Below are 23191 nucleotides of genomic sequence, written 5' to 3'. Positions count from 1 at the left end.
TTAAATCTTCTTGAAGTATGTTGATGTCTAGTCTGGCGCGGCCGCCCCTTCGATTAGAGATTAAGGGTCTGGTCTGTCTAGCATCACGTACTTGTGCACATGGAATGCGGTAATACGTCATAATAACCGCACAAATTAAATTCATATTCCTTTGTTTTCGTTGTTATCGATAATGTCTTACTTAATCAAGAAGTCGACAAAAGTATTCTCGACAAATGCCTTCTGTTCTTCAGCTTTCAGAAAAGATATCTCCACGTACTGTCACCATCACAATGTGCGAGTAAAGTTCGTACGAGTTATGCGTTAATTTGCAACCGAGTGATCTGATTGGTTGCACCTGATTCTCGTAATCTGGCACAAATACGCGATGCTAGACAGACCAGACCCTTAATCTCTAATTGAAGGGGCGGCCGCGCCAGACTAGTTGATGTCTTCTACACAGTACATTAAAGGTATAAATCTTTTACCTGAAGTGATTGGTATGTGGCAGGATGTTTGGTACAATAGTGAGGGTAGCAGTGCACAGGTCTAGAAGAATAGGTTTAATTTCAGCTTACGCTCAGTCTGGTAATTTCTTGAAAATTATAGTTTTAATGATGGATGTTCTATTAGAGTAGTTGACTGTTCTATTAGAGTATTTCGGATTTCTAAGGTAAGAAATACTTCAAAAGTATAATTTGAATCCCTCTTAGTAATTCTTGGATAAGATTAACTATTCTCCTTGCTCTTTCCATCATTTCATTGCACAAAATGTCCGACATTCCACTGGCTACAGTATTAGAACACAATTACCTTGGAATCCGTTTCCACCACAAATTATCATGGGATCCTCACATCAATTACATCTGTAACAAGGCAAATCGACTCCTTGGATTCTTAAAAAGAAATCTCCACAATGCACCATCAGAAATTAAAGAACACGTCTACAAACAATTGCTCTTACCATCATTAGAATACTGCTCAACCATCTGGGACCCCTATCATCACACTAGTATTAGTAAACTAGAAATGATTCAACACCGCGCTGCTCGTTTCGTTTTGAACAAACCCTGGCACAGATCTAACCAAAACCATGATAGCATCACAGACATGTTAACCAGTCTTGAATGGCCTACACTTCAAAACAGAAGAACAATTGCTAGACTCGCCTTCCTATTAAAGATTGTCAGGAACTTACTAGCAATACCTGATCATTGCTTACCGTCACCAACTCCAGTGTCCTCCACCCGTGCTCAACATCCTCTCAAGTTAACTCAATTGCAAACAAGAGTTGATGTGTACAAATACTCCTTCCTCCCTCGAACAATTATTCAATGGAGCTCCCTTCAAATTCCTAACATCGACACAATAGATCTTGAAACATTTAAGAACGCTGTAAGTAATATAATATAATGTGTGATTGTAATGCTCATTAGCGTGTTGCCCCTAGTGAGCTTTGCTAATTAACAATAATAATAATAATATTACATGTATATAAATTGCGATTACACCTGTACTACAGCTTCTAGAAGCTTCCTAGCTTGCTCAATGTAAAATTTTGGAAGGGGGGGCTTCAGCGCCTCAAGCCCCCCAAATCCGCCCTTGAATAGAGCGGCTGCACAAGTAATTACATTAGACGCGCTTAGAAAACGTGTGGCTGTTCTATACCTGGCATATGCATATTTTGTACCATACGCGTATGGCGGTGATCAGATGATAGCTAAATTCCACTACAAAATCCCATCTATTTAAAGCTTTGCAATTCGCAATAAACAGCTTTGGTTTAAAGAAAATTTGATTAACTAGTAAACCTACTGCATGCTGCAATTTTTTCATACAAACGCGGGATGATTGCAGGATTACCCATCATGCAAAGCATCTTATAATCAGCATTATAATATTATTGTGCGACATTAACTGCGAGGCTCATTCTTTATACATAAAACTTAGCTATATCGCTAGGATAACTGCGAGGCGATTTCCTTTATATACGAAACCCTAGTACACCGCTGGGATAACTGCGAGTTATATACGAAACCCTAGTACACCGCTGGAACAGCTGCGGCTGAAGATACCGGACATGTGGATAGCTATGCCAACTGTGGTGCTTACTGTATGTTTCTCCTGCATTTCATGGAGCAACTATAGCTGCTCAGTTCATTATGATTATGAGCATGATTAAATAATGGTATAAAGGCACAGCTTGCATGCCCGATCAAATGTTACAGGCTGTGCCTTTGTTATTAGCTACTTATACACATATTGATTCCAATCATTAATTACTCTGTTAAAGAAATAATTAGGCCAGGCCAAGTTGATTGACAGTTTATCGTCCGGGATATTTAAAAAAAGTCATGCGGGCGGGAGGTCATTTTTCATATTTTTAACATGGAAAAACATTTAAAAAGTAGCTTCACACAGTTACTAGCTACTTTAAAAATGATTGCAGAGCTTATTTGATTACGTCACTGTTAATACTTAGCTATTCGTTTATGCGATCTCTCTTTAGAAATCCATTTATTGAAGGTACTAACGAGTCCAGGCTGGAAATAATCGTCACGTTTGTTGCACACACCATGTTTTAATATACAAAAACGAGTTCGGAAGCGTAAGCAATGATTATCACGTGAGAAATAATGAATTATGAAATTATTGCTCTATTTCTAAAAATCCATGCGGGCGGTGACGATAAACTGTGAATTAATTTGGCCTGGCCTTACATTTGTATACAAAGTAGTCTGGACTGATGCTTAAATAATTTAATTTGGTGGCTCCTGTTTGTAGCAGATGAAAATGTGTATAAATCAGTAAAGGCAGTGTTAAAGTAATAGTTAAAGATCTTGTATAACAGGATTCATTCTTACTGAATATTTAACCACCATAGTTATGTGCATGTGAAAAACCCCATGAATACATGTATCTATAGCTAAGAAGTTACCCATGATATAAAGAAAAATTCATGACCCATCAATGAGCTTGAGTGAGCTCAAGTGAGTTTTCATGGGACAATGTAGCTCATGAAAATGCATGGTAAATACATGAATATATTTCAAGTTCTTAATGCAATGGGATAGTCATAGGATCATTAACATTGGATATCTATGGTAATTCCATTGGCTGTTTTGTCCAGTGTAGTGTTACAGCTCCACTCTCAGTCAATGCATTATCCAACCTGCAGCCACATTCTGACATGCAATACAGTTTAACCAATAATAATTACAATGATTACAGCATGTGCATGTACAGATCGGCATAATGAATATTATAATCACACAATTATAGCATGAGTATGTAGATTATAATGAATATTAATCACAATTTCTCAGTATAAAGAAAAGAAAATAATTACAATGATTATACGTAGTATGTGTATATAGATCATAATGAATATTAATCACACAATTTCCCAGTATAAATAAGTTTGCAATGTGTATAGATCATAATGATTATAAGCAATCTAGCCACTGGAACTCATACACCATTTATTACCAGCTTGTGGTTTACAAAAAGTCTATGAATTTGTCACCAAATTGTACTATGCAGCTATAGTGTTTTATTAATGTACACTTAAATTAACTTTACTTCACCCTTTTCCACAGCTTTCTTCAGTGACCGGATTGATTCGTTCTCTTCAGGTCCGCAACCATCAAAATCCACCACATATCCCTTGTTGCGATTGTATGCTATCACTGTCCCTTTGTACCAAGTAGTGGTAGTCTGTGAATCATTACTGTAGAATTCTACACTAACTCTTGTACCTACTGCAGACTTGTCAGTTGGTACTGCCAACAGCAACGAGCGTTTCTCAGGTGGCTTTTAAAACTGACTACCACCTCTTTTCCTTTCCCTATTCTTGGTGTAGTATGAAATGGTAATGTTGGCTTCAGAGGCAACCTGCAGAATTGCTTGTCGCTTATCTTCAAGGTACAAATGTTCAATCAGTGATACTTGTTTTACATTTGATGGAATACTTTGCCTATTAATCGATTCCACTGGGTTTGTTGTAGCAGGTAAGTCGTCCCACTCAGCAACTGTTAACGTTGTGTAGGCCTTGCTAAGTTTTTTCAATACACGTGGCCATCTCCACCAGTCAACCCAAGTCACTGCATGCTTCCACCCACTGGTTTCTACTTCTGAAGCATTTAACTTGGAAAAGTTTGGTGGTAAATAACTAGAAAGCTCCTGGAATGTTTTCACACCACACAAAACATCAAAACAAGTTTGAATTCTGTCTGTTGAAGGTTCTTCTGGAATGCATTTTGCAATAGCCATAAAGATGTGATAGCCAAATGAAGTGGTAGAATGGTTTACTACTTTTTTTAATTATTTTATTATTTACCTATACTGTACAACTTCAGAAATGAAGAAAAATGTACAGACAAATCACAAAAAATAATTCAATACAATAAGTAAATTATAATTTAATTATAGATTTAAATACTTCAAGTGAATTAGAGTCTTTAGCTAGGTTAGGTAAATCATTCCAAAGTGAAATTGTTGCTGGAAAAAATGAGGACTGATATGAGATCTTTGATGCTTGCAATGATAGGAGGTTAAAAGGATGATAATTTCTTGTACTGGAATATGTTGCAAAGTTAGTATACAAATCAAATGGGATATCAATTTCATTGTGGATAATTTTGTACATCATGGATAATCTTAATTTTAATCGTCTGCTTTCAAGTGATTCCCAGTCCAGCTAGTCCATAAGGTTAGTTACGCTAACAGTAGGGTCACATGTGTATGTATTGGTCACAAACCGGGCTGCTCTTCGTTGTATCTGCTCTAACCGGGATATTAAGGTAGACTGCCAGGGTTCCCACACTGTTGCAGCATATTCGAGTTGGGAACGAATAAATACGGTGTATGCTAATTTCTTAGCATGGATTGAGGCACATGAGATATTACGTTTGAGAAATCCCAATGTTTTGTTGGCTTTAGCTGTTATGTAGTTGACATGCATGTTCCATTTTAGGTCTGATTGGATGATGACACCTAAGTACTTGCAACTGTCAACTTGGGACAAGGGAGAGTTATCCATGTAATAGGTTCTTGAGATAGTATAAAGCTTACTTAGGGTTACACTCATGCTGTGACATTTATCTACGTTGAGTTTCATTTGCCATATCGAGGCCTTTAGCAACTCTTAAAGCAGACCGAACGAAGTGTACACTACATCCACGGAGCAAATTACTAATAGGTTGCCCAAAGCTTTCCACAAAGGCATTAGCCTCAGTGTCGTCAAAATTTATCAGGATTTCCTTGTGAGCCTTTGTCACATCATACCCATGGTGCTGAGTGGCTACATTGTACGCTAGAATGGACAGTGCTTTACACAGGAGATGAGCGACGGAAATTCGGAATTAAAGAAATACGAAAAACTCACCGTGATCGGATGAATATTCGCCAAAAGCTCGGATTATCACATAATCACTCCCTGTATACGCACGATTCTTCGAGAATAACTTTTCATCAATGAATGGGATGAATAATCGGAAGGCGTTTCCGCATTACCTCTGTTTTCGATTATGGTTTACAATAATTTAATGAATATAAAGGGCGCGCTTATACAGTAGGGTGGCCGCAAGAGTGCCAGCAAGTCGCGAGGCCAGTCGTGATCGTGGAAATCTCCCTCCTTCTTATTGTCCTCATTGCAGTGGGTACGTTTCAAGGGCTACGCTAGGTAATTGGTAAAACCGGGAGAGGAGCGGGAGCGGGAGCGGGAGATTGCTTGGTAAAATCAGGAACCGGGAGATCACGTGTCAATCTTTGCTGTCACAAGTAACACACATACGTAGCTAGAGCGCCTGCAGTGCTGTGACGAAGAAACTAATATAAACTAGTAAATTATGAGCTTGAGGGGAAAAATAGCTATAGCTAGATAAAGTTTGCATGATAGCCGTATATTAAAGGCTTTCATTAGAGCTTTATAGTTCACACTCAGTGAATGCATAAAATTGTATTGTGTGGGTTTTTAGCACAGTAATTCACAAAGTGGCTATTTTAGTTGACATAAAATTTCTGAAAGGTAATTTCAGTGAATACATGCAGCAGTTATTTGGCATATTGGATTGTCTTACAATAATGAATGATGAGCAACAGGCCTCCAGTCCTAGCTACATGGTTCTGCCCCAGTCTATACTAAAGTTCATGCACCCTACCAATCTAAAATCCATTCAACTAAACGTGATTAGACTTCCCATCATAGCCAGCAGACTTTCAATAGATAGACTGAAGTACAGTACACCAAGCATAATTATTCTCTGAGTATACAAAACACATTAATAAATCATAAAGTGTTAATTAGCTACAACATACAGTATGTAAAATCAAAGCTGCCTAAAGTAATATGCATATGACCCAGTTTTGTTCTGGAAATCATTAAGTTTAAAAGGTTGAATCCTGTGGCTTCTCATGCCATCATAACATGTGACCGGGCCTGTGAAAACAGGGCATGTGGGCACAAACTACACCCTATCACTCTACAGGTCATATCTCAGTAGTGGAAAAGTATATTTCCATTCTGTAACTTGCATCATGATGCCAATTAAATGCTTACTAAGTGCTAAAAATTTCAAAGCCATAGCTTAATGGTACAGAAAGTTATGAGTGATGAAAGTGTGAAAAAGTAGGCAACAATCATGTGCCCACATGCCCTATTATCGCAGGCCCAGTCACATAATATAATGTATGACCATACCAGAAGCAAACTGCAGTAAAATGATTGTCACTACAAACAGTGCAGCCAGCTAGTTGATATCCATGACCATATATAGTTAAAACTTTTGGAATTGTCAATATTGATCCACCAGTCAATGACTGGATATCAATCGGGATCATCCAAGGCACTTGATTAAGAAATGACGATACCATTACCTGTGGTACACCACGGCACTCATAAAATGTTTCTCTGTTTCTGCTAGTTAAATTTAATAATCGGTCAGTAACTGCATGGAGAGATTCATTTGGTGGTTGGCAATGAAATTCTGCACCACAGTAACCAACCATATCTCCAGCTATAGGAAAAATTTCATTAAAGTTATCTAATCCAGAGCTGAAGGAAAACGTAGAAGGGTATTTTGTTACCTCCGTGTTATGATTAGGGCAATGCTCAGAGGTACATTTAAGTTTAATTACCAGTTTCCAGATATGTGTGAACAAGCAAAGACACCTATTATTCTCACCACCAAAACAATCATATTTCAAATTATTCTCCTGAGAAATTGTAATATTTAATCTTGATTGAAGCAAATGCAAAAATAGTGTTTTTCCTTCATCCAGCTTTCCTTTATTCATCAATACAATTGCTGCTTTGAGAGAGTTCTTTGTGCTAAATCCTTGATATAAGGTGTCATCCCCAACGTAGTGTAGCATAAAATGTTGCCCGATACCCCAGAACTCAAATCTTCTGAATCGGTTATCACCCTTTTTATCCACAGAATCAAGATCAATGGTACTACTTTTTTTCTTGAATTCACATCCTCCATGTTTGACACTGTAAGATCCTACATGTACCCATCTGTATTGATCGCACCTATAATAATTGCAATGTACAATTTATTTAATTACTGTATGACTCTAGAAATATAGTTATGTAAACTTGTTTTGTTAAACTGAGACAAGCTAGCTAGCTATATTATAACTATACTCTTTAATATCTAGACCTAACCTTAGCTTTTTCTTCTCTTGTTCCCATTTGTCCGAATCAGGCCCGAGGTTGTAGATATACAAGCTGCCGCCTTTTGGCTGAACAGGAGGATCTACACTAATCTGTAGCTTTCCACTGATAGCTATCGAGAAGTAATTATGCGCCTCCGCAGATGTCAAGTTATTGACAGCGTCTTCTACTGCAGGAACACATTGCACATCTTCCTCCATTGTGCATGCGCGGCCGCACTATAGCTACGTGCAACTCTATACTTGCAACGCTATACTTGCAAAATCACGCCTGCCGTTCGTAGCAAGTGAGAGATTTAGTTTGCACGTGATTACAAGTGAGATATTTAGGTTGCACGTGATTACAAGTGAGAGATTTAGGAGAAGTCGCACGTGATCTCCCGATTCCCGGTTCCTGATTTTACCAAGCAATCTCCCGCTCCCGCTCCCCTCCCGGTTTTACCAATTCCCCTACGCTATATCGCCACCGATTGAAGTACTACGACCACGTACCTTACCAACAAGTGAACAACACGTGGCAGACCTGTACAGGTGGTGTTTCCACCGAGGCTTTGTCTGATGGACATGCACCCGCTGTGGACAGTAGTAGTGGGATCAGAGTACGTACGTAAGTATAATTAATATTTTAGGTTCTGTCCGCATGATTGCTGCACTCAGTCTTGCTTCGCCTCCTTTGTATGCAGAGATGCTAACCTCTCAACAATTTTAGGAGTGAAACCTCAAATACTACCAGCAATGTGGACTAGACTCGAGTGCAGCTCGAGTATTTTTGGTTGTCATTGTTATTGTTATTAGCGCTTTACAGTGACCAGCACTGAAGGTCTGACAGCAACATGTTGGTATTGAAGACCAAAAAAAGTACATTAAGCACAGGGCTAATTATTAAGCAGATCAGGTTATTATATTATTCTTATTATCCTCTTTACCAGTTACGCACTAGAGGGTGTACACAGAAGGCAGAGTCTGTACGAGGTGTTTACCTATAGCCAAGGAGCCTAAACAAAAATCTTTGAACTAAATATACTAAAGTGAAGCAGGACAGATATCTAGAGGGGTTGAAAAAAGCCAACCCCATCGTGACGTGATCCGCAGGTGTGATAGCTAAGCTGAAAGAGTGAGAAACAGAGGGTTAGGCGTGAGAGTGTGAGATTACTAGCCAAAGAGTGAGACTCCCGCCTAATGCGTAAAAGCTGGCATGTCTGTTATATGCTTGAAACAGAGTTACATCTGTTGCTATATCCATGCAGACCCCCAAAAGAATGAAACTTAATTACAACATTGTAGATAAATAAGGCAAGCCAACAAGATCTTCCCCTTCCCTAGCCCCATCCAACGTACACTTATCTCATAAACCGGTGCACAAAATATTTAGTCTGGAGTGGCCACCCCTTAGCTAGGTATCATTGTAAATGTTCTGAGTGATTCACCATGCCTTAGCATGTATCTGCTCTACCAATCTGCATAGCTCAGATCAGCTAGCAGGTGATTATTTTAATATGGTATGTACTAGCGGACAAGTCCTGGAAATATCAGTAAAATTCTTCACCATCACCACGAGCATTCAATTGTTACTTGCAGCCAAAACCTGCCAATAACAAATGATGACCATCTACAATGCCAAAATATTACGGTGAAGTTGAACTACATTTGTTTAATTAGTTGTATGTATACAGGCTACTAATAATTTGTGCAGCATGTGTTAATCACGAGTCTTAGTGTATATGGCTGCAAGTTACGCCAATAAATCATTTAAAGCGTTACCTCACTCTCACTTGTCTTCAGTGGTGATATAGCACTAGGCTTCAGCTCATGCTATATTCTATATCCATCTCAGCCGAGTGCCACCTGCTTTATTTTCCACAGCAATGCTTTAATAATAATATTATATATATTGTACAGTGTGAGCAACTGTGTGTTACTCCATTTTCCCACTGGTCCCAAACTCAAATGTGTGTTACTCCCTTTTCCCACTGGCCCCTTCAATTACATATGTACTTCGTTTACTGGTGTTTGTTTATGTACCTCTTCAAAAATGCTGACAAGCATACCATGGGTGACACTGCACCTGTGATTTTGCAATGTGAGTTTCACTTATTGTGACAGTACAGATGTAAATGCTTTACTTACTTGTTACAAAAGTAAAATATTTTCGTTTACTTATCAGGAAATGGGCATGTCTGTGAATGACAGTACACCGATGATTTTACAGTATAAGTACTATATACTGTAGTACCTTTTGAGGTAGTAGCTACTTGCATGCAGAGGGAGACACTATAAACTTTACCTACGCTAGTGTTTGTTGTACCTTTTATAGCATTATGCAAATTTCTTTCTGCTTGTACCATTTTTTTACACTTGGGTGACTGCCCTCAAGGACTTGCCATTTCCTAGCTATCCACACTGAGATAATGTGCTGTATTTCCTTATAAAAGCTAAGCTTTATTTACTAGCATTTTGTTCCTGACCTATAGCAAACAGGACCTTTTTAGAAACCACACTAGGGTGATAAGATGCTGGGTGTTTATTATCATAGTATAACATGGTGTGTTGCCTAGCTAAACAAGTGTAGTTCTAAACCTAGAACAGTTCTCTACATGTATGCAAACTTGCATGGACTACTCACATGATTGCTCACAGACCTTCATTCCTTAGCTGGCTCTACACTACTAGCGTAAGTGACCGATTATCGAACAAAGTGTATACTTTACTTCATAAATATCTCCAGGAAAATAGTATCAACCTCGACTTTTCACCAGGAGGTAGTGCCTTTCTTGCAGAATACCTCACGTAAGTTTGAGTAATGGTATGCGATTAGTGTCCGTGTTATGAGAGGATTTCTGCATTCCGTAAAATATGAATTATCGAACACCGATACCTATTATCGAACGCCCTTTAAAATGCGTTAATCAATTATTATCGAATGTTTTGCAACTTTTCTACTGTAGTGACTTCAGTGCACCCTACACACTCTTAATTATTATATCAACGTGTTATCTGAAGTACCATGATACTGTAACTGAAGTATAGTTTTGATACAAGCATGCACTTGTGAGTTAGCTACAACAGTGAATCATTTAGTGTAAAATGCGTACAGTGAAAAATCAGCACGTTACGACCAACAACACAGTCTTATTATCCTTGTTTACAACAACCCCTTCTGTACAGTCTTCATGGCTACATCTTTTACTCAGGTAAATGACAAACGCGCGGGGGGAGAGTCAGCCGAATTCCGCCAAAGTCACGCTCGAGTTGTACTTCTTTCACGGCAATTCCTGTGTTCTTTTTCTTCATTTCTTCATCAGTGGTGATGAGTATCAAGACTGCTGTGATGTCCACACATAAACTCTAAAGGATGGAAAGCCCATTAAGAATAGGCTACACTATTGGAATTCTCCATATAAACACCTTACGAGTATGCGGAATAAAATTGTAAACTTCCGAATACGTTATGTGATTTTTATGTTCGATAATGGGTATCGTTCGATAATAGGTCACTTACGCTACCAATAATAAATTCTGTCAGTTAATTCATATAAGGAAGTGTAACGAAAACCTCGATAGTATATTGTAGTAAAGGGGATATAAAGTTTAGCTTAGTTGTGAATAGTTTATGTACATTGTATGTGACTGAAGTTTGGAGAATCGCCGATATGGGAGCATTTGACAACTAAACTATTTTAATGATCAAATAACAAATTTTATAGTGCACATCTACTTGATAATGGTTTTAAGTCATTATTAATACCCTTAATTATAAGAAAATTCTCTGTGCTCTACTCTTATTTGCAACCCACTAAACATGAAAATTCTAATTATTTCACGTACGCCCAAATTGGTGATTTTCCAAAATTCAGTCACTGGATCTGATATAATGGCACATTTTTCAAATTCTTTATAATTGAATATTTATAATCTACTTAGCCAAGTGTATGCTCTAGCAAAGGTTTAGCCTTGTATGCAAACAACTTTTATAGTTACAACCCTATAAAGTAACAACAACAGAAGGATTGATTTGTACAGCAAGTATTGAAAAAAATAAATTACAGGCACTTACAAGAACGGCTGTAACTTACAAACACAATGCAGTACAGAGTTACAACTTACACCATTGTCTTCGCCATGAATAGGGGAGTCCATTACTTTAGACGTTTACCCTTCTATCACCTTTCTTCACTACATACAGAGACAAAATCGGTGAAGAAAGATCAATCATGTATGATCACTTCAATGTGACGTAAGCAATTGCTCATATCTCATGTATCCTTTGATCTACTGTGACAAAACAAAAGATTTTTGAACTCCTTTTGAGTAGGCAAATAAGATAATATCTCCATCATTGGACCCTTTCTTCACAAAGAACAAAGTATTTTAAAAAATTATGATTATTTTCAATTGCACAAATATTTTACCCATGGTTTATACTGAATATTTAGGCTTGCACCATTATGTTGGGTTTCACAGATATTTGAAGATCAACTCAAATATTGCTCTTCTGTTGTTTCACTATCCGGGTTTTAATGCATCCCACATACAGTAAGTGCTTTCTGTGTACGCAAGTTTCTTATTGTCACCTGTCCACACATGTTGTAATGGATAAAACTTCTAACAACTAACTTAACATTCTGTGTCAGGTCTAAATTGTGTGTATGATTCTTCAGTGGATACAATGTCAAACGTATCACTTAGGTGCAACTGAGGTGAGATTATTAGCTCCAGCTTTCATTCTTTTGAGGTTATTTATGTACTGAAAAACCATAGCACTGTATGGCATTACTTGTTGGTGAAAGTGAAAAATTTTTGTGCTGATGTTTAGAAATGGACGTGTCACAGACTATTTGGACAGTGGAACACCGATGACCTTACAAATGTGAGTATTACTTTTTGTAAAAATAGTTTGTGTGTTATTGTTTCTTCATCTTCAGCAATTGGATGGAATAGTCAGTGTATCCGTGCAGAGTGCAAGCACTACTTGTGTCAAAGAATGTGGGAGCATGATTACAATGCAAGTGGTATTACTTGTTAGAGGTGATTACCAGTATCTTTTATCCTCTCAGATGTATCATGGGTGAATGGAGTGATGATACAAGATAAAGAAACTTGGATTATTTACAAAAATATTACAATGTCAATTTTTTTAAATTTGAATAATAATTATAATTATTGCTGTAATAATAATAATAAAAAAAATCCGAATATGCAAACTTTAAAACTGGTTGTATGGGCAACTAAAAGTGGGTCGCACAGTAAGCAATTGCTACGTATATAGTTTGGTATTTATTTAGCTCTACCTACCTGCAAAAACTGCTGTTGCTATACCAGGCCATTATTTTGTATATAGTTGATTACCTCTGTTGACTCTAGTTGCCAGTATGCTGTTGCAATTAGCACTATCGCAGTTGATGTCTAGTTACCTTTGTTGAATTGACTGTAGCCAGTTACCATAATTATAGTTGCCAAGTGTTACATCATCAGTGCATAGCTAGGCTCAGTGTAGTTGATTGTGTTGTAATTACCTCCGCTGACTCAACTTGACTAATTACACATGTACGGTATAATACATGTAATCACTGCCTCTACTGTACAGTGTATACCTGGTACTGTAGTCATCCTCTAGATTGCAGTTACCCTCTACCTCTATACACCCTCTATACAGTAACCTTAATTATAGTTGACTGTATAGTCAGCTGTTGACTGTATACGTAGCGGTTATTTAGTATACCCTCTACTGTAGTTGAATATAGTTACCCTCTCTACTGTACATTATAGTTACCTTGATCTGTTGACTGTAGTTACCTTCTTATTGTCAAGTAACAAAACATGCACATATCATGCTAGCTCATACTAATCAGTCACCTTGCCATGTAAGTGCAGTGTGTAGCCAGTATTCCCCCAGTTTCTTACCAAAAAGCTGTTAGCCTTAAAAAGTAGGTAGCTACCTGCTATATATGAGACTGCATGACAATAAAAAGAGATTAACGCACTGTAAATTGAATGTCATACAAAATTGCCACAGGAGTCATACCATTTTTGACTCTTGTAATTTTGTTATTTCTGAATTTATTTTACAGTGTAACTAAAAAAAAAGTCTGCAAAAATATGTCAAAAGGTGACTTCATAAGCACACACCTTACTCCCTCGCATACCGCAAGCAGTCGGCGTTATAGTAGTAGGCCACACCACGTGCGTAATGCTGTTAGGGTAAGGGAGGAAACTGGCCCGTTCCTAGCCTGGGTTCGAACCCTGCCAGCACCTTCCACAGACTCTCGTCATGCGGTCCCCTCAGCCACTGTGCACTCAGTAGTGACAGTCACCAACTGTGAGAGAATTTTACAGCTATTTATATGCTAACACAAAAGGTGCACAGAAAAGATTCAGGTGGCGAAAAAAAAAGCAACAGGCTGTCAACCAAACCCCGACCCGTGTACTGAAGTACCGTAACCGCGGCACGTAACCACTGCACCTTCTGTACTTCACAGTAACAAATTCGATTTAATTGCTATATAGTTGACATTTTCGACGAAATGGTTGACATACTACATGATTATACGCGACGTGCAGCGCTGCTACTTTTTATGTGAGGTCTCTGCAGGGTCAGTTCATTCTAGGATTTTTCCTTTGGGGGGATCAGGAATTTTGGGGTGACCAGGTGAAAGTCTGTTATATACTTGTCTAAGTTCACCACTATACAACAGTCGAAATAGTCACCACTGAAACTGGTTAGTTAGCTATTTAAAAGTTAATTGATCTGATACCGAATCTGAGAACACCTCAGTTAAGGTTTGTGTTTGCAATGTTTAACCTGGGAAAATTTTACATATTACCGCTCTGAGATTGAATCTGAGATCATTTTGATAAGTTTATTGCATCATTTTAAAACAGGCTTAACCCAAGTCTAGTGTAGTATAGTCACTCACAATTTTAGGGGGTGAGTCTGAGATTTTAGGGGGGAAGTTCTCCCTAACAGCCCTAGAATAAACACGGGTCTCTGTGACACAGGAGTATTCCCTGGGATACAGTATAGTACTTTGCTAGTTACGCACTAGATCACCACTCCCTGGTTCCTGTCTGCACTATCATAATGTACTTGACATCTAACTACTTATGGGATTTTCTGATGAGGCTTGAATAGAAAATCACAGAATAGCTAGCTAGTAGCCTATGAAAGTTTGGTAACATGACTAACTATTCCACTTTAGCTTAAATCTTTAAGACTCCTTTTGCACATACGATTCCGGTCTATATGACATGATTATAACAACTATATGGTAGCCATATCGGTGAGCACATGTGATAGTGTGTGGGTGTGAACTGCGTTGGACTATATGTGACCCACTATGGTAACTATACCTCGAACTACAGTATAGTGTGACATTGGTGCATCCTATGACTTTAAATATTGGAACACTCCTATGACATTGGTGCACATCTGTGACATTGCTACACTCCTATGACATGTACATTGCAATTGGTGCATACATGTGACATTGGTACACTCCTGTGACAATGGTAATACATAGGTGGTAGGTGTTTATCAATGTCACAGGAGTGCACCAATGCCACAGGAGACTACTAATATGTCACAGGAGCCACAGAAGTGTAGAAAAGTCACAGATGTGCACCAATGTCATGTGTATGCACCAATTGCAATGTCATAGGAGTGTAGCAAGTCACAGATGTGTCATAGGAGTGTTCCATTATTAAAGTCATAGGAGTGCACCAATGCTACCAATGTCATATTATATAGGAATACGCCACTGTCGCAGGATTATACTTTTTAAAATAATGGGCTACCTGGAATTGCTGGCTCCAACATATCCACCACTGACTTGTTGAGCTGGACATGATGGATGATCAGTAATGTGTGACCGAAAACCATCCTTTTCTGCTACATTATTCATTTTTCTCTTTTTAGCTAAAAATGAAGCACTAGTTATCTTGTGTTAAAATTTTAGTTTGATATCTTGAAGCATTCCCATATGATATATTACAAACTAATTTTTTTAGTACTTAATGTATTGAGTTCTGTGACAAATCGTGATCACTTTGTTGACAAATAAATCCATTCCCACCATCTAAAAGAGATTTCTGATAGTTGAATGAAGTGTTCTTAGACCTTTTCTTCAGTTAAATAACTTGTGTAGTGGCTTAAGTCTTCACTGGTAGTTTTATCCATTCCATAACCTATCCATTCCCATAACCTTAAGCTATAGCTAACTTCTGTCGACTGTCGGTTTGCTGTATACGTAGTCAGCTGTTGACTATATGTTTGTAGCTGTAGTCCTAGCTAACAACCAGTATGTGTGCAGAGCTCATGATCAGCTAGCAGCAACATGTTTATAGTTAGTAACCAGCATGTTTGCAGCTAGCTAGCTATAACAACCAGCTTGTGTGCAGAATTCAGCTAGCAGCCAGTAACTGCTGTTAGCAGCCAGCCAATAGCAGCCTTCTTGTTACACCTGCATGTTTGTTGGTCCACATCTCGCAACCAGCTAAAAACCTTCTTGCTACATCTATCAACTATCATGTTATACCTATATCACATGTTCACTGGCAACCTGCATAATATGCAAATTGGTCTGCATCTGTTTGATTTATTAATCTGTCCTGGATTGGATATTCTTTTGCAGTTGAATGCACACATGTTCGAAAGCATTGATACTTGTACAAAACAGTACCATGCATGTTCTGTGCATGTGACAATACAGCAGTGCAGGATATTTTATACATGTCAGATATTTTAAATGCAGTACTAACTCTAGTCTGTGTACACAATACACAAACTGTTGTAACTATTATAAACTGGCATCTGTATTTCAATTCACCAATTGCAAACACAGCAGAATTGCATGTAGTGGCACTGTCATGAGTATTAGTGAAAGTAAGCAATAACTCCCAACTCTTGGTATCCATTGTCCCATCTCTGGGTGGCTATCACATCCTACTGTATTGTCCTGGTTTGTACGGTACATAGATCATCATAACTCACTATTTCACCACATACGATAATGTATGCTAGAATATTGTATGTACAGCTGGCCTTCTCTTATACTTATAGGACTTAAGATAAGCTATAATTATATGGAACAATGCTGCATTCATGACTGTCATATTCCATAATCATAATAATGCATGTCAAACTTGACATTATTTTCTGTGAATTTTTACAAACCTCAGCAACGTCAATCTATGAGGCTACTTGAAATGCTATAGGCATTTTATATGCAGAAAGGTCACAACGTGACTGTAAGTGATCGTGAACTATATAGGTTACTAGCTTTTCCAGAGAGTTTAATACTACATCCCACTACACAAGACACAGCAAAAGGCTAGTCAATTAGTAATGAGTACAATTATTATACTGGGTTATATAATTATAGTCACGTCATGTTAGGAAGGGAACGTACAGTACAGCATAAGAAATATCAGTACTTGAGCAATATCATACTATTAAAACATGAAGATGAAAGTCTTAATATTGTCTGTTCTCCTTGAGTGTATCAATCATCAATTTCTTACCTACAGAATTACAACACATGGCTTATAAAAACAGAAAATTGTATACAGGTCATGCAGTGTCTGTGCTTATAGACTTTTAAAGGTCAACATAACATGTGCACTAGTGCATGTAAACATTTTACATTGCTGGGATGCTAAGGAGGTCTGGAGCAGATTAGTGAAATAAGCAAAAATTATTAGCGTGGAAAATTGCTGCAAGGTGATGTTGCTCTGGTGGATAGAGAAACATTAAGATGCTAGTGCCCACACATGCATGCACAAATGTACACTGTACACATCCAGGCACACAAGTCCATTTCTATGATGCAGGTGATGGGTTCATATGGAGCACTCATTTCTGGGAATATTTTATCTACTACTCCTCTTTCCTACTGCACAATTTTATTTATCTCCCCCTCCTAAATAAAGTCATCATGAAGGCCTCGCTCTAGCCATATTTGGGACCTTTGTGTGTTTACTACAATGAGAGGTGACAGTTAACACTGCATTTACATTAGCAGGATAGCACGGTTCAGTTCGACTTGTGGCTGCTGTTCACATTGCACAGTCTCACTCGCTTAGTCACCTGGTTTGTACACTGTAATTATTAGTAGTGAATTTCACTCTAATTTCTGCCGCAACACTCACTCTTTTTGTGTAATGATGTTCACTACTTTTGTAGTGATTTTCACTACATGGTAGTGACATTCACTACAAAATTAGTAGTGAATGTCACTACACAAAAATAGTGAGTATTGTGGCAGACATTAGTAGTGACGTTCAATACATTTAGTAGTGACGTTCAATACATTTAGTAGTGACGTTCAATACATTTAGTAGTGACGTTCACTAGTTAGTTTTTATTGAGTATAAGCACACAATTAAATAATTATCACTGAACTTGCTAAAATTTTAGCAGCTGTTGTTTTCCAAGCTCAATTACTGTTTTTCTATTTGAAATCTTTAATCGCCACAAGAGCAACGAATGGAGAAGGATTGCAATATTGGTAACACATATCAAAGTAATGAAGTAAACCAACTGCCACGACAGGGAACAATGCTGTAGCTGTTTCATGGATTTCTTTCTTGCCAAACAGCGTTTCTGCATTTCTTATTCACACTACAGTATGTTGAGTTCTAAAAATATAATTTAATGTACTTGATGAATAACTACCATAGTGTACCGTGCTGGCCTGGTGAAACAAACAATCAGGTGGGTTGGATCATTCAGTTGAGCATGGTATGGCCATTACAGTAAACTGATGACATTGCACTTTTTATCAAAGTTGAAATTGTTGGTTAGGATAATTTGTCACTGAAGGAGTGAATATGTAGTGAACATAAGACAGAGTGCTATTGCCACTGTTTTACAACATTTAAGGCAGATGTCACTGTAGAAGTCATCATTTCTGCACAATGTACAGCCATAGAAGTGCACGGAAGGAAAAATTTTTATCGACACATTGCCAATTTAATGAGCAAGTAGCAGTGTTTAGATAGATGCACACACTATGCCAAAATGTTTCTGTACTGTATCTAGCTACTGTCTAATGTCACATTTTTTTGTGTGCATATGTTTGATTGGGTTCAAAGCTCTACTGAATATGGAGTCTCACTCCTAGACAACTTGAGAGTTCTGCACCTATCAATAATAATAATATGTCTCATCCCATCCCTCCTGGGCAATGTGGGGACTGAGGTGGGAATTCGAATGTTTAAATATCCGACATGTCAGGCATCAGTTAGTCAAATATCCACCCCACTCTGCACTTATAAAAGTTTTGCCCCACCTACCACCAAGCGGGCAAATGAGGGGAAATTCCACCCCAGGTGTGGGGGTTTAGACTAGAAGATTAAGACACTACAGTTACACAAGTAGGAGATTAGACCAAGCGGATTAGATCTATAATTTTGCTCCGAGGTTGGGAAATTAGACTTAGCTTTTGCATCAAATCCACGTCAAAAGCCTCACATTTTATCTATTCTTTTCTTATTTATTGCCTGTTGGGGGGGGGGGGGGGGGGGGGGCTAGGTGCACAATCTCTAGACCTAATAATAAACTCGACTTGCTTACTAGCATCACATAGCACACAGCATCGATCTCCAAATCATACTTCAGACGGTCTCGTCCAAGCGTGGCCTTGACCTCGCCCAGCCTCAGCCGCTCATCTCGAGCTCATCTTTTCTGGACATAAATCACGTGGTCATTCACGTGAGTTGCCACGAGGCACCCGGAGCACTGAGAAAAAATCTTAAGGAGGAGATACAGCAAGGAAGGCATTACGCTACGGAGCTGCACCTTGATGTACCTATGAGGTACGTAAATGTTCAACCTGCTTTAATTTATTATCAATACCGGTATTGTACAGTTACTAATTAATGCTCACCACAAGGCGAAGACATTTGTGCTGATATGCACCACGAAGTTACCACAGGGTGACAGAACGAACTCTGACAACTGGAAGAGCAATAGAAAGGTGTGTATGCGTTCCTGGGTACTTGATATTTTGCTAATTGCATTTTTCAGAGATGTGAGCTGTGCATCATGTATCTATCATGCATGGCACTCTTGTACATCAGAACATAGTGAGTCTGCATGTGTATACTTAACATTTATATTCTGTGTTTATTAAGCCTTAAGCATGCACATGTTGCATACAAATACAGTACAGTATATAAGGTGTTCTGTAGGCCCACTATCAACCTCTGCCAGTACTTGTTTGTACATGTGTAGCGTGTTTATTTCTGTGTAGTGTAAGCTTACTTTTGTATACTGTGAGTGTGTGTGAGAGAGACTGTACAGCCAGGTGGATAGAGCATCAGCTAGTAACTGTCCTTGTCTCACTTAGCGGTGTTGGGATTGTTGTGGAACTTGGGTTTGGTGACCTCTGTATCAGACTTGGACATTCCTCCTGCAAGTTAATAGTCCAGCACCAAGAGAATTTACCTATGAATGCAAGACATGCAAGCGCTTTAGTGGTATACAGGCAGGTTCACTGGACAGCAATAGTTGTGTTTTGGTTTGCATACTACAGTAGGCTTTGTGTGTGTGTGTGCATGTGCGTGTGCGTGCGTGCGTGCGTGTGTGTGTGCGTGTGTGTGTGTGTGCGTGTGTGTGTGCGTGTGTGTGTGTAGTGTAATGTAGTGTTACTTATTTAGAAGTGATTACCAATGTCTTCAATCACTTTAGAATGTGCCAACTTGTAGATGTGAGAATATTGGCCATGAATACTCTACAACCAGAGTGAGGACGTTGGCCAGCAAAACTTAGATTGTTTGTAAACAGTGTAAGTAGTGTTACTTATTTAGAAGTGATTACCAATGTCTTCAATCACTTTAGAATGTGCTAACTTGTAGATGTGAGAATGTGGGCTAGCTAAGAATATTCTACGACTGGAGTGAGGAGGATGTCAAGTGGAGTGAGGACGTTGGCCAGCAAAACTTAGATTGTTTGTAAACAATGTAAGTAGTGTTACTTATTTAGAAGTGATTACCAATGTCTTCAATCATTTTAGAATGTGCCAACTTGTAGATGTGAGAATGTGGGCTAGAATACTCTACGACTAGAGTGAGGATGTCAAGTGGAGTGAGGACGTTGGCCAGCAAAACTTAGATTGTTTGTAAACAATGTAAGTAGTGTTACTTATTTAGAAGTGATTACCAATGTCTTCAATCACTTTAGAATGTGCCAACTTGTTGTGAGAATGTGGGCTAATAATACTCTACGACTGGAGTGAGGAGGATGTCAAGTGGAGTGAGGACGTTGGCCAGCAAAACTTAGATTGTTTGTAAACAATGTAAGTAGTGTTACTTATTTAGAAGTGATTACCAATGTTTTCAATCACTTTAGAATGTGCCAACTTGTTGTGAGAATGTGGGATAATAACACTCTACGACTGGAGTGAGGATGTCAAATGGAGTGAGGACGTTGGCCAACAAAACTTAGATTGTTTGTAAACAATGTAAGTAGTGTTACTTATTTAGAAGTGATTACCAATGTCTTCAATCACTTTAGAATGTGCCAACTTGTAGATGTGAGAATATTGGCCATGAATACTCTACAACCAGAGTGAGGACGTTGGCCAGCAAAACTTAGATTGTTTGTAAACAATGTAAGTAGTGTTACTTATTTAGAAGTGATTACCAATGTCTTCAATCACTTTAGAATGTGCCAACTTGTTGTGAGAATGTGGGCTAATAATACTCTACGACTGGAGTGAGGAGGATGTCAAGTGGAGTGAGGACGTTGGCCAGCAAAACTTAGATTGTTTGTAAACAATGTAAGTAGTGTTACTTATTTAGAAGTGATTACCAATGTCTTCAATCACTTTAGAATGTGCCAACTTGTAGATGTGAGAATATTGGCCATGAATACTCTACAACCAGAGTGAGGACGTTGGCCAGCGAAACTTAGATTGTTTGTAAACAATGTAAGTAGTGTTACTTATTTAGAAGTGATTACCAATGTCTCCAATCACTTTAGAATGTGCCAACTTGTAGATGTGAGGATGTGGGCTAGAAATACTCTACGACTGGAGTGAGTATGTCAAATGGAGTGAGCACGTTGGCCAGCAAAACTTAGATTGTTTGTAAACAATGTAAGTAGTGTTACTTATTTAGAGGTGATTACCAATGTCTCCAATCACTTTAGAATGTGCCAACTTGTAGATGTGAGGATGTGGGCTAGAATTACTCTACGACTGGAGTGAGTATGTCAAATGGAGTGAGCACGTTGGCCAGCAAAACTTAGATTGTTTGTAAACAATGTAAGTAGTGTTACTTATTTAGAAGTGAATACCAATGTCTCCAATCACTTTAGAATGTGCCAACTTGTAGACGTGAGGACGTGGGCCAGGACTACTCTTAACAACTGGAGTGAGGCCGTCAACTGAAGTGAGGCCGTCAACTGAAGTGAGGCCGTCAACTGAAGTGAGGCCGTCAACTGAAGTGAGGCCGTCAACTGAAGTGAGGTCGTCAACTGAAGTGATGCTCAAGGTTGGCCAGCAAAACTTAGATCGAGTTTAAAGAATTCTGTTGCAATGTAAGTGGCATTACTTATTTAGAAGTGATTACCAATATTTTAATCACTTTAGAATGTGCCAACAACTTTAAAATGTGAAAGAACTTCTTCAACTAATGGATGTAGCAGGGTGAATGGACTTACAGCCAGCAGAGAGTACACATCTAATGGGAACAATAATTTTATGCGTGAAAATAATTATTTTTATAAAAATCCGTATAATTTAATACGCAAATATTAAAGCTGGTATGCAATGATTAATTAATGCGGATCGCGCTGAGAAGCAACACGGGTTGCGTCCTCGGTTATGAAGTCCGGTTATGGCTACGACCGTTCGAAGAAACTGTTGCTTGTTCGGAAATAGACCAGCTAATCGCTGCATCATCAATGGGATAATCGGTGAGTATGAATTTATTGTGTCTCATCTCGGTTATAATCGGGTATATTTTCGGATAAGCAATTGTGGGTCTTTCGGGGGGTCAGCAACAAGCTGAAAATCTCGTAGGAGCTGCCGAAAGTCTGAACGAAAATCTTAAAATCTTCACCTATTTTTTCCGTATTTTATCCGTAAATGTTTGTTTACTATGTATCACGTGATGTTTAATCGTGGTGACATGTGCGGGACCACGTGTTTCACCTCGTGCTAATCTCGTTATCGAGTTCATTCCGGAGTTCATTAGCTATCAACGGGACTATCAATTTCCCTTAAGATCGGGGTTAAGATGGATATAAATTCAACATCGTCAAGCTTCCCTTCTGAACACGAGGAGGAGCGTGATATCAGCAGTAAGCCAATTAGCACCTCGACTAGCACCCCAGGACCCACTACTACTCAGCGTGGAGCTGCAGTCAGTGAAGCCGGGCCGAATGAAGCAACAATCCAATCAGGACTAATAACTGAACAAAGGTGAGTACGCATGCCATCACTGAGTCGAGCATGCCGCTGTCTTGACTGCGAGGTTGCAACTCAATTATCCGCGGAATTATCTGTTTGTAGCTCATCAATTATTCAGTTGAATC

The 23191-nt window shown here is 38.6% G+C and overlaps 3 long non-coding RNA genes across 7 annotated transcripts; all 3 read left to right on the top strand.

Moving 5' to 3' along the window:
• Positions 1-8115: 8115 nt before the first annotated feature.
• LOC136246973 (uncharacterized) lies at positions 8116-12810 on the top strand. 3 transcript variants are annotated; one of them, XR_010696958.1, is made up of 6 exons: positions 8116-8255; positions 9821-10327; positions 10382-10443; positions 12470-12523; positions 12579-12658; positions 12711-12810. It is a non-coding gene; the product is annotated as an uncharacterized lncRNA (long non-coding RNA). The 3 variants fall into 3 exon arrangements; XR_010696959.1 differs by having other exon boundaries at positions 8116-8263; XR_010696957.1 differs by lacking the exon at positions 8116-8255 and having other exon boundaries at positions 9313-10327.
• Positions 12811-19237: 6427 nt separating this feature from the next.
• LOC136243994 (uncharacterized) lies at positions 19238-20146 on the top strand. Its single transcript, XR_010695037.1, has 3 exons — positions 19238-19467; positions 19521-19628; positions 19679-20146. It is a non-coding gene; the product is annotated as an uncharacterized lncRNA (long non-coding RNA).
• Positions 20147-20321: 175 nt separating this feature from the next.
• LOC136243981 (uncharacterized) lies at positions 20322-22413 on the top strand. 3 transcript variants are annotated; one of them, XR_010695034.1, is made up of 8 exons: positions 20322-20438; positions 20667-20780; positions 20834-20948; positions 21167-21263; positions 21485-21581; positions 21635-21917; positions 21971-22192; positions 22245-22413. It is a non-coding gene; the product is annotated as an uncharacterized lncRNA (long non-coding RNA). The 3 variants fall into 3 exon arrangements; XR_010695036.1 differs by lacking the exons at positions 20667-20780; positions 20834-20948 and having other exon boundaries at positions 20345-20438; XR_010695035.1 differs by lacking the exons at positions 20322-20438; positions 20667-20780; positions 20834-20948; positions 21167-21263 and adding an exon at positions 21332-21431.
• The last annotated feature ends 778 nt before the right edge of the window (positions 22414-23191 follow it).

Source organism: Dysidea avara, chromosome 2, assembly GCF_963678975.1.
Source record: "Dysidea avara chromosome 2, odDysAvar1.4, whole genome shotgun sequence".
Lineage (NCBI taxonomy): Eukaryota > Metazoa > Porifera > Demospongiae > Dictyoceratida > Dysideidae > Dysidea > Dysidea avara.
Note: the sequence above shows the minus strand (reverse complement) of the source record. Positions and strands in the feature narration are given on the sequence as shown.